Consider the following 15,119-nt stretch of genomic DNA (forward strand, 5'->3'; position numbering starts at 1 on the left):
GAACTTCAGGGGCCAGTGCAGCTCACCGGGTGCCCCTTCTGCTATGGTACTGCTTGGTGAATGCAGGACATTTCTTGCAGCCCTCTGGCAGCAAAGGAGTACTTGGCCACTTAGCAGATGGCTTTGGAGAAGATGGGCAGAACAGGTCTTCTCTCCTTCTCTTGCAGGTAGGCACTTGTGCTGCACTAGGGCTGCCACTGCCTTTTCCACAGGACATGTCCATTCCCATCACTGCTGCAGAAGCAAACTAGGCCCTCAGGGTCTCCTGTTTCCCAAATGGCATCTCTTTCTTGTTCTCAGCAGTAAGAAGACAGCATTCAGAGAAGCCTGGAGTACTTGCTTAGGTTTTTTTTCTGTATTCCTTGGCAGCAATCAGGACTCAGAAGAAGGACCTCAACCACTGCAGAGGTACCTGAGTTGTCAGGCTTTGGCAACAGGGGTGTTCTATTTGGCTGACCCCATCCTTCTGGCTCCTCCTGAAAGGTGCTGTACCCAGCAGAGGGACCTCAGGTGGGGCTGGGGCCAAAGACAGCTCTTCCCCATGTCGCCTGCCTGCAACCACTCCTCCATCCTGCCCTGGTGAAAGAACACGTGCTGTGGGAAGATAACTGGAGGTAAAATTAGGCAAAACTGGGAAGTTATACTCACAGTCTAAGAGAATGTTAAAGGTACTATCATTAATGTTAGCAAGAGAAGTTATAATGGTATGGAAATTACGGGGTGAAATGCAGTTGCTACTCTCTGAATGCAAAGTTGTCAGCATGGCTGAAACCTGTTACACAATGACTCTGCACACAAACAACCTGCAACTTTAAGTACATTCTAAGGGGGATAAAACGGAGCTGAGTGGAGACCTCACGGCCAGGCTCTATTGAAATCTTTGCAGGGATGGGAACTTGATAGTACCGTGTAGCTGATAAACCTCATAGCAGCTCTCAGTCAAGGGATATAGGGAAAATTATCTTGCTGCTGAAACAGCAACTCTGGAGAAATTACTTTACTTGGGTGAACTTGGTTCATTATAATATAATTGTAAAACTAACACACATGTCCATCCCAGTTACCTGCTTCCAAGGTACCACCACCCCTCACTAAGCACGTGCTCTATATTTTATTGACTGTATCTTTAAGAGCAAAGTGAGAGAATTTTGCGCCAATCAGTAGCAAAGGTATGTATGACTAGAGTCACTAAAACTCCACCTAAACATAAGAAAATAGTGTAAAACTAAGTTAAGAATGGGGAAAAGTTAGGGAAGACTCCAACATAACTTCTGGGATCAGTCAACAAGCTGAACCTGTCTCCTCCCCCCATATGGGCACCTATTGGGTAAGAACCATATTCTATTCATGTCAAGTCTTTTTCTTGAACTGGCTTTTGTTGATAATTACAGCTTGTCTGTACATTGCCTTGAATATGTTTTTGCAGTCAGATACTATCACTGGCAATCTTCAAACTGTGACCTGTTATAAATTTCTATTATCTGTGTGTGTCTTAATATGGATTGTTATTCCGTAAACTGTAAGTTTGAGTCCTTCAAGGGTGCTAGCAGTCCCTGGCAGCAGATAACATACTCAACTAAAGGAGTGGAGAGCCTGTAGGGGATCTCTCACGCTCTTGGTGTATGTCCCTGAACAAGTTAGTTGAGCTGCTCTCTGATCCAGCGGACTGCTCAGTGTCATAATGGGACTCCGACAGACTGGTTGTGCACAAGGGATTCAGCTTTCCTGGGGCACTGACAGAACAATTAAACAACAAAGGGTTTGAGGAAATCCCGCCTTTCACATGACACTTGCTCTTGTCTCTGAGGCACGTTCACCTGCTTCAGGGCCTATCTTCAGCCAAGTAACTGTCTTCCCATTTCCCCTATAGGTCCTGCTGGCTCTCCTGGAAGAGCAAGGACCCTCCACAGAGCAGATATTTTGGTTTGTGGCCAGTGTGTGCATCTCAAGGGAGCTGAGGAAGGTCCTTGACAGCGGCGTGGAAGTAAACCTGCAAAGCCAGCCTGCACACCTCCTGGTAGCCATCTTGAAGGTGAATCCTCCTGACCTGGAGCCCTGCAAGTTCCAAGTCTCTCAGTGTAAATGGGAACCTGCAATGGCAGGGGACTAAAAATCATTCTCCTACTTATGAGTCAGAGTGCTGTGGATGCTGCTTATGTTGCCAGTAAGAGTGTTGAAAGCCTCACATGGAGCCTTTGGCATTGTAGGACTTCCTCTGAAACATCCCTGCCAAGAACCTCAACAGAGACATGTACGAGGAGTGAATGACCACTCCTCAGAAGATCAGAGACAGGAGAAGATGGCAGAACTGAGAGAGCAAATGTGGTGAGCAGTTTGCCTGCTCTGTGGGAATTGGCAGAGGCCAGGTATTTGTAGAGGAAAAACGATAATCTCCTTGAAAAAACTTTGTTTGATGACCTCCTTGAAAAAGCCTTTTTTTCTACCAACAACCTCTTGCTTCTGAAGGGTGGAGTTTTTGGGGAACATGGAATAGCAAAACGTTTATTTTCTTGGAGCCCTTCCTGAATGCATTGGAAGTTTCTCCAGGAATGGACTTTTGCCAGAGGGCAAGGTGGAAGATGTCAGTATCAGGAAAGACAGTCCCGCCTGCTGTGGACCTTTCTTTCCTCTTGAAAAGTGGAGGCAGGAGCACTGGCCATAGGACAGACTTTGATCATCAAACATCAATGTACATAAATCCCCTGTGACAACACCAACATATTACATACCCTACTAGACTTTCAAGGACTTGATCCTGAAATTGTTGACACTCTGCATAGTCCATATAACCAGTACCTAGTGCCCTGTGCACATATGAAAATTGGATTGTCTTTTTTCCCTCCCAGTGTGATTGAAAAGATATTCTGTGGCAAAAAATATCGATGCATATTGATTATTCAGGGGTCACAGAGAAGTGTATTAGGTTGTTTTCGGTATTCTTTTCTTCCAAAAGTATCTTCCACTTTCTTTACAGCAAGGCTGCCAGTTTTGTTATTGAACTGTGTCTGTACTACAGTGCTCATTGTAATTACAAGATCTTGAAGAAACAAATAACATCTGTATCAGGAGATCAGTAAACTGCTCTTCTAACAGTTTCTGTGGCACTTCCATTGGCATACCAAATTTTGACAGAAAAATCTCACATACTGTCCTGGCAAAAGAATGAAGCTGCTGATGACTGTTCAGTTACAGAACATGAGTGTGAGGGACACTAACTTCCTTTAGACCTTGGAACCTCAAGATCAAAGTGTAGACCTTTCTTTTTTGAAGCCTTGACAGAATATTATTCACATCCTGATATTGATCCTGCAGTTCTAGGACTGTTTATTTAAAGGAAGATTTCATTTTTAAATGAATATGAACCAAATAACTTATTTGTCATTTTCTTGTCCCCTTTCCACAGTTCTCTCGAGAAAAAAAAATGCAAACCCCCCATTTTATTTTCAGTACTTGTTTTACTTGAGATTGAAAGAGAATGATGCATCAAACCTGTGGGGACTGATAGTTCACTGGTTGTCTTTTTCAAGGAAAAGTAAAGCCATTTTTCCTACAAGAAGTGCCTAGTCTTGACTTAGCTACTCTGTAAATATTTTTTCTGTTACAAGCAGTCATCAGGATCATTCTCGCAGACTTATTTTAGTATTTTAAAGGCAAACAAATTGGCAGTAGTGTGTGCACTTGTATCATGTTTTTTATTCATCCTGATTGAGGAACTGAGCAAAGTGCAAAAACTTCTCTTTCACCTCATAGTCATTGTTTTCTTACTTCAGAAATCGTGATATGCAGTGAAGTGAAGGGAAGGTGCTGATGTAACCCTGGACTTGCTCTGGGATTAAGATGAGACAATCAAAGTTTAGAGTTCAGAACTACCTCATATCCATAAATAAAGGCCTGCCCATAGATAACTTTGAACCTCAGACTAGTGACTTGGAAACAGAAACTCTGTTTAAACCATAGTAGACATGCATAATGCTCCCTAACTTGACATGTTGCACAGTGTCTTTTACCACTTGCAGCTTGCTTGAGAGTGAACGGGTTTTCTCTCTATGATTTGGTATAAATCTGAAGATGCCACTACAAATGTAATACAAGATTGGTAATAAGATTCCCAGACTGTGTCTACCAGCTGCAAACTGAACAGGGGATTGATGTTTAATACTGTTGAATATTGAAATGTTTTATTTGCCTCTAGATAAAACAAAACCAAATCAAACAGAAAACAAACAAACAAACAACACAAACTGAAAACCTACAAATGAAGAAACAAAAAAAAAATAATCCAAACATACTTAAAGACAATCAAAGAAAGAGATGAAGAGAGGGAGAACTAGCTTCGTTTCTGAAAGACTCAAACCAGAAGTACTGGTGGCAGCAATGACAGATTGTGAGATTGTGAAAGAAGTGGTATGATCTGAGCTTCTACAAAAACATCTCCCTTTGGGCATTACATTTATATGCATGAGCACTATTTTATTTTCAGAAGCAGACAGGTGTCTAATAGAACATTTTAATAATTTCTAAGAATGTGAATCTTGCAGCTGATTGAAGGAAGAACCTTTTACATTACTAGCATTTTAGCATGCCAGTAAAATCAATACAAAATGAGAATTTTATAAATACAGGAGTGATTATGAAAGTATTTGAACAAGATCCCAGTACTAAGCAAACTATGGAAAATAAATCTGATGCAAATACACATGAAGAAAACTGTCACCATTTAAACCACCTTCACCATGTTTTACTTTTCATACAGATAAATTTGCAACACACATAACGAACAATTTTGGACTAATTGTTCATTTGAAAAACTGTCATTTCTACAGGTCATGATTGCTTATATCTCTCAAAAGCCTATATAAGAGGAAATCTACAGTTGTGATCTTACGTTTTTTAAAAAAAATTTAGTACCTTTAACATGATTCATCAAAATAGCAAACATCTTATCTGCTGGTTTTCTATATTATTTTTTACTGTTGTAAGGAAAGCAAACAGGTCTGAGAAATGACTGACGAGCAGCAGAAACTTGTGCAAATCAGATAATCACAAGATTAGGCACTGGGAGGAGGTGTGATGGAATGTAGGACCAGAATCTTCCTCTTTACCTTCTTGTCTAGATTAAACAACCTCAGCTGCCTCAGCTGCTCCTCATAAGACTTCTCTAGACCTTTCACCAGCTTTATTGCTTCTCTGTGAACAAAGGTGCATGTTTGCCAAGTTAAAAACATGCAAACGAAAAGAAAACATGAATCACAGAATATACCAAGTTGGAAGGGACCCACAGAACAACAACTGTTGTGGCTATAGGGTAAAGAAGATCTCCAGATTTCAGAGCCCTCTATGCTATAATGCAATAATATTTCAAAGTCACACTGCCCAAAATGTTTGCAAGAAACCAATAGAACTTTTACCCTGTTCTTCATATTCTTTGTAGCCTCATGGAAGGAGATGTGGGCATGTAGAAGACAAGAAAGTATTCCACATAGAAACTTCATGCCAGATTAATGCCTCATTTTGCATTACTGTTCCTTGTGAAATTAAAGGCCTGTGATATGATGAAAAATAATTAAAAAAGAAAAATATTCCTTAGCTTTAAAAACCAAAAATTAAAAAACCCAAATCCAAACCACTGTTTTATTATAGTACAATTTTCAGCTTATTAAATCTGATACTAGAGACACAGCAGTGGACTCAGAGGACTGATAGCATAACAGAGATCTTTTCTGGTTGTGACGTAACATTTGTTCCAAAATACTTTTTCAAGTTCAAAGGCAGGTATATGAATGTAATGGTTTAGTATGACTGTGTATCTACCAAGTATCAACTTTACTTCACTATTTTCCCATACAAAAAGTTATGTCAATGCATATTTATACAAATACACAGAAACAGATACAAGCATAGCATACATATTAATTAGAAATATGGTTTAAGGTCTTAGTGTGGGCCTTCACTTGCCTTAGGTTGAATAGGCTTCCATCCCCATATCACCACTGGCCAATCAGAGCTCAGATCAGTCCAGCAGTTTAATTACCTAGGTAGCATCATGGTAAAATTGATGGAGAGATAGACAACAGGTTAGCAAAGGCATATAGTGCCTTCGGAAAGCTTCATAAAAGAGTTTGGCGAAATAAACACCGGAAGAAAAGTACCAAGATCAGGGTTTGCAGAGCCATTGTGCTGTCTACTCTCTTCTATGGTTCCGAATCATGGGTCATCTACCGCCACCACCTGCAACTCCTAGAATGCTTCCATCAATGCTGCCTCCATACAATCCTAAACATTCACCGGTCAGATTATGTGACTAATACGTCTGTTCTGGAACAAGCAGCAGTCACAAGTATTGAGGCCATGTTGCTGAGAACACAGCTGCGTTGGGCAGGACATGTCTCAAGGATGAAGAACCACTGCCTCCCTAAGCTCTTGGTTTATGGGGAACTTGCCACCGGCTGCTGCACGAGAGGAGCCCCGAAGAAAAGATACAAGGACTCCCTGAAACAACATCTCAGCCTCGGACATATTGATCAACATAACTGGTCTACTCTGGCCTCTAATCAGGAGACCTGGAGACACACTATCCATAACGCTGCTGCTTCCTTTGAGAATGCACACAGGATCACTCTCAAGGAGAAAAGACAACGCAGAAAGAACTGTGTCTTGCAGCATATACCACCTAAGGAGTCTTTCTACTGTGCCTTTTGCAATTGGACATGTCTATCTCGTATTGGTCTCATTAGCCACCAGTGTGCTTGTAACAAATGTGGATAGAGCCTTTCCCAACTTCGTTCGCGAAGCCTAGCCATGATGATGAATTAGAAATATTCAGAATAATGGGGAAAAAAATAAATAAAACATCATAGACTAGGACAACTTCAATTAGTAGTTTCACAAAATGTGAAAAGTGCGGCTCTATCACCTAGTTGAGCAAGCTCTTAAAGATCCCAAGGGTCAGGTTTGTTCACTGGATGGTTTCTAAGGTTTAGATTGTATTTGGCAGTTTAGCAATCAGAAATTGATCCCTAGCACTCTTTCCAACATGTTTTGGACTGGAAGAATCAAGTTACTGCAAGTAATAAAGATATATCTGCAGACATACTTGGAAAAGTCTATATAGCCTCTTTCTTCCGTGTACCTGTCCTAGCTAAGGCTATTACTGACTATTGATTCCTTTCATAAGCAGTACATTTCATCGAAATCATCCCCACACATGAAATTGGTACAACACATGAGGAACATTCATTGTGCAGTCTATTATTGTCCCAGCTCAGTGAACCATCAAGAATGAAGCGAATCACTGAAGCAAAGTGAATTGAACTACAAAATCCTGAAACTAGTAAAAAAATGAAAGTGTATTTAGGCGGAGGGATTTTTTAAAATTTTTTTATAAAAGTCTTCCCTTTTCTGATACCTCTAATGGCAAATAGTTTTTCCTCATTTTCCTCACTTTTGCCTTATCTTCATATTTTTAACTTCTGGATTGTTTGCGTGTTTAGGACTCTCTCCAAATCCTATTACAGAGTGTCTGCTCTCTTTTGATGCATGTAGTGCTACAAAACAGATTCTCTTGATTATCAGCAACAGGTGGGATGGGCCAGTACATGTCTGCACTCACTTTGGGGAGTTGACTACCAATGTTGAGGCTGGAGGTTCCCTGAGGGAGAGCTTTGCCCCATGAGCTTTTCCAGGAGCAGCAACTGGCAGTCATGGCTGTCCCTCTACCACAGATAAGAGTAGGGCATCTGGGGAGTACCAGGGCAGCCCTAGTTCTGGGATTTGTGAGCCTTCATGGGGATGGGGACAGACCAAAGCCAGGCCAGGACATGGGCCTGTTGGTAGGGGATCAGGATGATGACTGAGCAAAAGAATATCTGCGACACGGTAGGGGTGAGAGTTCAGGTGGGCAATGTGCACAGAAGCTTCAGCTTAAAGGCATCTCCCACAGTAGGAGATGAGAGCCTTTCTGAGGCTCCCTAGAAGAGATATTTGGCATTTCACTCAGTGAAATGCCTTCTACTGCTTTCTGTCAAGGTGACCAGCAACATTCTCTCTAGTCTGATGCTGAACCCAACAGCTGTACTCTGGAGAGGAAGGGACTCAGGGCCATGACACTGACCCACATTTCTAGCAAAATTAAAACATCATGTTTTTACAAGTAGGCTGACCACAGAGCTGCTGGAATAAGAATTTCCAGATGATCCAATGAGTTTAAGAGGACTGCAGCCTCTAATGACTGCATTAAAAAAGAAACCTTCCAACGCAGTAAGAGCTTAAATAATATACGAACTCCGCAGCATCAAATATGTAAATATATAAAACTCTATTTAGCACTCACCACAAGCTAATTTAGAACAATTTACCATAAAGCTGATAAACAAGGTCAGAAGCAATTTATGAAGGACTTGAGTGTGAACTGCAAGCCATGTATATGACTGAAAAGGTGAAGCAAACTGCCTGAGGTATTAGGTGTAACTAACAGATCAAAGAAAGATCCCACGTGAAATGAGATAAACAGAAATAATCTCTGACCTGGTGAAAAAGTGTTCAGAGAAGGCAATAGATATGCTTGCTACACTTGGAAAAAGGATGAGAGATGTGGAAGGACTTTTCTAAGCAGACACTCACTTTCTCATTTCCAATGCTCAAAACAACGTGTGGATGCCAGGAATTTCTTATGCATTGTAAAGGGGAAAAAAGTGCTTGTGTTACTAGCAAAAATCTTAGAGGCAGAGTTTAAATCTAGTGTCTAGAACAGTATTATAGAAACTTTGTGAGTGTCACAAAGAGAAGCATGTTGGAAAAAAATCTGAATTTAGGATGCTTTGTCTAAGATGGGACAGATAGTATCATCTATGCAATCTGGAGATACCATAAATGAACTCACAAAACTGAAGTTGAACAAAGGGCAAAAAGGCCATGCAGAATATTGCAAAAACCCTGCCATCAATAGTTTCAGGAAAAAAAAAAAAGGGAAAAATCATCCTCTGTCTGGCAATCTGAATCAAAAGCAATCAGGAAATGTAAGTACTTACCAATCACTAAAGTGCAGTTGAACAGCGAAAAAGAACTTTTGACAGGTAAATGCTTCAGCCTCATCTACAAGAACTTAGTAACCTCACATCAAGCTCTTCCACCCTTCCTCAATGCCAAGTATCATTCACCACTACAAATAAAGCATGATTCTTTGTAGGTCAGAATGGCAGAATGGGAATCTGAATGATTTGTGATGCTGAAACAAAGAGCATTTTATGCTAGTCACCAGTGGAAATACTGTTCAAATAATCATGGTTGGTTACAAGAAAAATCAGGTGAGATGAAATTGGTCAGATTTAAATGTAAGTTTTTCAAAGTTAGATGGCTATTGTTAGTGATTTACTGGAGGTGTCTTTACAGATGTTATAGAAAAGCAGGCATCTCCAGAGGGTGATTCTTTCAACTATTTTAGACACTGATGTTAGAGCGGATTTATTACTTCATGATAATGCCAATTCCTCTTCATTGACTCTAGAAGGAAACTGTGTGATGACTGTAGACTAAATTATAGACTTTTAAATGCTCTAAACTTAGTGAGATGAATCCTTCATTTGATTAGCCAAATTAAAGAATAGGAAATTTGTCCTCCCCCTCTGCACATAAGATGAGTAAATGGATTAGCCAGACAATCACTAAGTGAAAACAACAAAATCTTCAGGAAAGGTCTTTGAAAAGAAATGTGACACTTTTCTCAAGAAGTCATGAAAAAATTAAGATTTTTTTTTACTACATGTCCTCTCAAAGCTTTCAAAGTTTTCTTCTTTTTTTTTTTTTTTTTTTCCTTTTTTGTTTTGTTTTGGGGCTTGGTAGGGGCAACATTTCTCCCATGAATTTATGATGCTTTGCATGTGACAGCAGTATTGATACTAATATTGTTCATTCAAGAATTAGCATTTATCCTGGTAGCATAATTTAAGGGTGCTGCAAGAAGATTGTCTAGATGTTTGAATGCATATATTACTGTATTTGTCTGTAAGTTGTCTGTAGTAATGTTTTTAATTGGCTTATCAATTTAGAGCAAATCTGACAATGTTTTTCTTTTATATTTATATAGCTAAATTAAAAAAGAAAAAAAAAGCTAGAATTCAATCCCTTGCTGCAAAACCAGTTGACCCTGACTCACACATACAGTGTCAATAAAGAACCCTATAAAGATCTGATCTGTGTAGCAGGGAGATCTAGTCAGAGCAATGCAAACCAGAGCCTTTGGAAGAGCTAATATTTGACTAATCAGTGATTCAATACTGGAACTTATTCCCAGAAGCTTCTTTTAATTACAAGTATAGACCTGAAGTTTCTACTGGTTTTATGAAATGAAGCATCTGTTGGAGGAGAGGCCTAAATAAATGCTTTTAGTGACAAAAAACTTTTAACACAAACTTTAAAAACTGGAAAGTAGCAGGATATAAGCCTTCAAATATTCTTTTTCTCATAGTAATGCTTGGTTTATTTGATGACTGATCATGTTTTCTGCACACATCTCAGGCTTATTTGGTTTATCAGCCTTTCTCACTTTCAGTGAAATATTAATATATTAATAAAAAATAAATATGCTTTGGTAATAATGTGGTGTAACTTTATTTGCATCTCACATTTTTGTTCACGGTGAGATGTATTTTATCTGAATATTCACTAGATTTCAGATGGGACATACTGTTTTAAAGTACCATAATGTTCATCCACACATCTCAAAATACTTTTTGAGGGATAAAATCATTATCAGTTTGGCTAAACTTTTCACACTGAGAGTTTATGTGACTTGTCCAGAATTAATAATGCCAGCAACAACATCAAGGCGTCTCAGTAAAAGTAAATCCACTGGGAGAAACACATTGAAGTCCATATGATCTATCCAGTGACTGTCTCTTCAACATCAGAAATGCCAGGAGTGGCTTGCTATAGATAAATATTATGCATGCATAACATTAATTGCCATCTTGTAAGTAGTTTCAGACAGACATACATTGAAGCCTTTTTGTGGATTTGAGGCTACTTTTGTGGGTTTTATTCAAACCCTTAGCATATGCTGCACACAGGGGTTTTTTTGTAACTTAGTATGCTAGAGTTAGTGCTAAAGCTTCTTATAAAACAAAGAATCAAACCAGAAATGCCTAGGGAGAGGAACAACAGACAGAAGGTGAGACAAAGACAGAACATGAGAAGTAATCTCAGCTGGCAGGTCCAGCCAGCCACAACAGTGATAGTGTGGAAATTTGTTGAGAGAGATTTTCAGGACACCATTGGCTGCACAGAAAACAGGGTACACATTATGCAGTGCCAAGCACAGACCTCTACATTACTGCTGCTCTCAAATGCCAGTGCATGGTAGAAATAGTTTGCCCTCATATAATTTATGCTTATAGTTAAACAGTAGCCAGCCATTTTTGTATACTTAAAATTGGCTGAAAGGGAAGGATTGTGCTTTTAAACATTTTCAAAATGGTAAATAAATCTAGCATTCTAGTTAGTGACATAAGTTACCACAATTTGTTTAACATGAGCTTTCAAGAGTGAGAGGTGAGATATTTTCACAGTAATATTTTCATTTGCCCAAGTGGAGGCTGTATAAAATGCAAACCAAACTGAGTGAGGAATAACTGATAGCTGATTTCGTCAGTGGATGTTGTACATATGTCATTGTTCAGAATTCCATGAAGCTGCTGGACCAAACTATTCTTGGATCTACTTCAATTTGCAGAGGTGTATGTACTTATTCTGTGCACTTTGGCCCACCTCCTAAAGGCAGATTGGGGGCCTAAATTCATTGAAAGAAATGGAAGCTAGATGCACAAATACCTTTGAGAACCTAGCCTTTTCTAATTATATCCTATGAAAACTCTGAAGTTATAACCATACTAGAGAATTGAACAATGCCAGGCAACATTCCCAGGTACCGAAACAGTTTATACTGTTAAATTTTTAATGTAGCTACTGGCATGATTTTATCCTGTGCCAAAAGTTTCTTGGCTGTAGCTCATGAGTCTGCATGGAAGTGGGATCATTCCCAGCATGTAGTTTGAATACATGCACTTTGTTCAGTTATGTAAGAGTTTATTAGTGGGGACATAGTGTCTTTCAAGCCAACCATCCACAGAGCCAGAAAAAGTAGCCCTGTACATGTTTCATAGACACAGCCTGAATAGCTCTGGGAGGGGTTAAAAAAGCAAGAAAGACAGGAAAGCAAGAAAGACTGGGAAAAATCATGTACATCCCATGTTAAATCTTTAGTGGCAAAATACAAATCCGCTCAAATTCATTATTTAGTTTGAAATGACCATCCACTACCATACAGACACTTGTGTGATAACAATGGAAGTGCGTGTGTTCTTCAGGAGGGCACTGAAACATAGTGATATAATTTGGCAACGACAGGGTCAGGGGGAATACCATACAATACTGTGCATAGTAAAATCTTTTTGGATAAAATTAGTTGCACTGCTGAATCTTATTGACTATTCTGTGTACAAATGCTGTGATACACTATAGAAAACGTCTAATAATAATTCATATTATTCATATACATCATCTGTAATGGCAAAAAAACAGTCCATGCTGGTTTGATTTTTTCCTCTTAGTATTTCAATACTAGCATAGACCCCATTAAAACCTGTTCTTTACTCTTGCAGTATCCTGAAGAATATAAACCTTATGTTATTTTTCTACAGTTTTTGTAGCATGTTCTTTTGTATTTCTTTGATCATCTGTTGTATGATGAACTTAAAAATAGTTTTGAATGTATGTGATTGGTTTTACTGAGATTGTTTGAGTGGTTCATCTTTACCTTTTTCATAACATTGCACATAGAATAAACATATGGCATGTTTATTGTCAGATTTAGTTATGTTCTTTTGTTTTGTTTTTGTTGATTGGTTTTCTATTTTCAGATACATCCTTGGTATAGGTAGAAATTTCTAGACCAATGAAGTTGGGAAATATTGACTTCTACTACAACTTTCCTCCAGTTTTTTTTTCTATTTTTCAGATTTTGAGAAATTAAAGGTATGATCCCATTGAAATTAACACCAGAGATTTCATTTATGTTAGACCCCTGTATAGGGAAATATTTTTGTGTAATAATCTATCAGTAAGAATAATTTCCCAACAAAACATTTTACATGGACATTGTATTTTGGAAACAGGTTTTAAAACTCTTTGAAAAAAAAATACTCTATGTAGAGAGATTAAAAAACATGTCACTTTCTGCTTTTTCATTTAGGAAAGAGTTTGTAAGACTGAGATGTCTGCCAGAGAAATTCCAGGATCCTCTAAAGACTTTCGTAAGAAAATACTTTTACCTGTTTTGTTTTCAAGAGTTCCAAGTGTTATTCTAAAGTTTTAAAATATCTGTATGTTTTATTACTAATTTCTTAAGAACATATTGCATTAAAATATTGGTTTAGTTTGTGTGTTTAACTGAAAAAAGCAATTTTTTTTAAATTCAAATAGATTTGCCTGCTTCTACTACCAATAATCTTTCAGTGGTTAGACTGACAAGTCCCTAAGATACATTTTTAGAAAGTTTACTGAATTCATTTCACTAGAGGTGTTTAAACATGAGCGGTATCATGGTTTTTCCTTCTTCTTTGATACGCTTTTCTTTTCAAAGATATTCACAGAACACATATTTTTCTTCATAAGGATTGCTTTTATTATGATTTCTAAGGAAAGGTCTCTCCCTGGCTATTCACAATGTTTTAAGACCGTTTTGACAGTTTGCGTGAAACTACAACAGGTCAAAGATTTCCATGATACAGCCCTCTTCCTTGCTCAGGTGGTTAATAAAGCCTATTTGCATGGTAGATAGCCAGATAAAATTAGGTTGCACAATAAACTGAAGTAATAACAGTTCTGCATGCCATTCTGCACCCTGTGACTTCTATTCCTACTTGACTTCAGTCACTTTATCTTTTACATTTATACAAAACATTTATGAGGAAGGAGTATATTCCTTTATGATAACTGGCTTTACAAACTCAATGTTTTCTCAATGTGCCACCGTAGGAATGTACTAGCTGTTCCACCATTTATGTGCTGTTGTCTGCTTAACAGATTTTCTACTGTCTTCTATCTTTTGCCAAAAATAAGCAACGCAGGATACCAATGTTGAAACAAAAAAACCCAACTTTTATGTCCAATTGCTGTCCTCCAGATTCCAGGAAAAGTCATTTAACTTTCTGTGTTTAATGTGGTGATGACCCAGGAGCTTGGTGAGCCTGGCAGCCTTGGCAGGCATCCTTGACAGCTTGTCAAGCCTGAGGCTACTGCATGTTGCCTTTCCTCTCAATAATTAATAATTAATTAGAAGCCATGTTTTTTTAATGATGGGCTGATTTAAATGTACTGGTTTTGGGGATTTGTATTTTTTTTAAACATTCATTTTTTGAAAGCAGGATAGACAAGTAGGACGAAAGATGTACATGCCTTCAAACAAGTCAGACAAAATCACTGGAGGAATAAAGGCCTACCATACACATACACTTGTCTGCATATATAAGGATGCATTTGCACAGAATGAATCTAGTCCCTACTGGCCAAACACAAGTGACTAAACACTTTTTTGCAAGCCCAGAAAATCAAACACAGCCTGAAGCACCTCATTTATGGATTTCCCATGCATACAAAGCACAAATCCCAAAGCTGTTTTTTTTTCCTTAATCACTTGGTATGTTCTGTGGAATGTGGGAAAATTATGGCCCTAATTTTCAGGCATTACGAGGAACCACAGAACAGAAGAGAGAAAAGAAAAGGTTGATCTTGTTAATTGATGTTATTTCGGTTTTCTCCTGGTATGCTTCATTTTCATGTATATTATGTATTACATATTATTATTTTACATATCATTAAACATTACATACTATGTATTATGTACTGTATACTGTATATTATCTCTATTTCTACTTTGCATAGTTTCCCACACATTTCATTTAGCCTTTTGTTCTCTTCTTGCAGAGGTCCAAGTTCAGTGAAGGTTCCTGATGTTGCTGACCTACAAGCAGAAGTCCACAATTGCACCTTGAAGAAGAATCTCTGTCCTTAAACTGAACGTCTATGTTCCACACCCAGTGCCTAAGGAGCACCTTTCAGAACAAGAG

At 38.5% G+C, this 15,119-nt stretch overlaps 1 long non-coding RNA gene across 1 annotated transcript in view; it reads left to right on the top strand.

Annotated features, from left to right (window-relative positions):
• Nucleotides 1-15,119, top strand: part of LOC116782634 — a 99,371-nt gene that overhangs the window by 64,087 nt on the left and 20,165 nt on the right. The window contains exons 2-3 of the long non-coding RNA XR_004355288.1: nt 13,244-13,304; nt 14,977-15,119. This is a non-coding gene — a long non-coding RNA (uncharacterized LOC116782634). The remainder of the gene's footprint in view (nt 1-13,243; nt 13,305-14,976) is intronic.

Source organism: Chiroxiphia lanceolata, chromosome 2 (genome assembly GCF_009829145.1).
Source record: "Chiroxiphia lanceolata isolate bChiLan1 chromosome 2, bChiLan1.pri, whole genome shotgun sequence".
In the NCBI taxonomy this organism is placed as follows: Eukaryota; Metazoa; Chordata; class Aves; order Passeriformes; family Pipridae; genus Chiroxiphia; species Chiroxiphia lanceolata.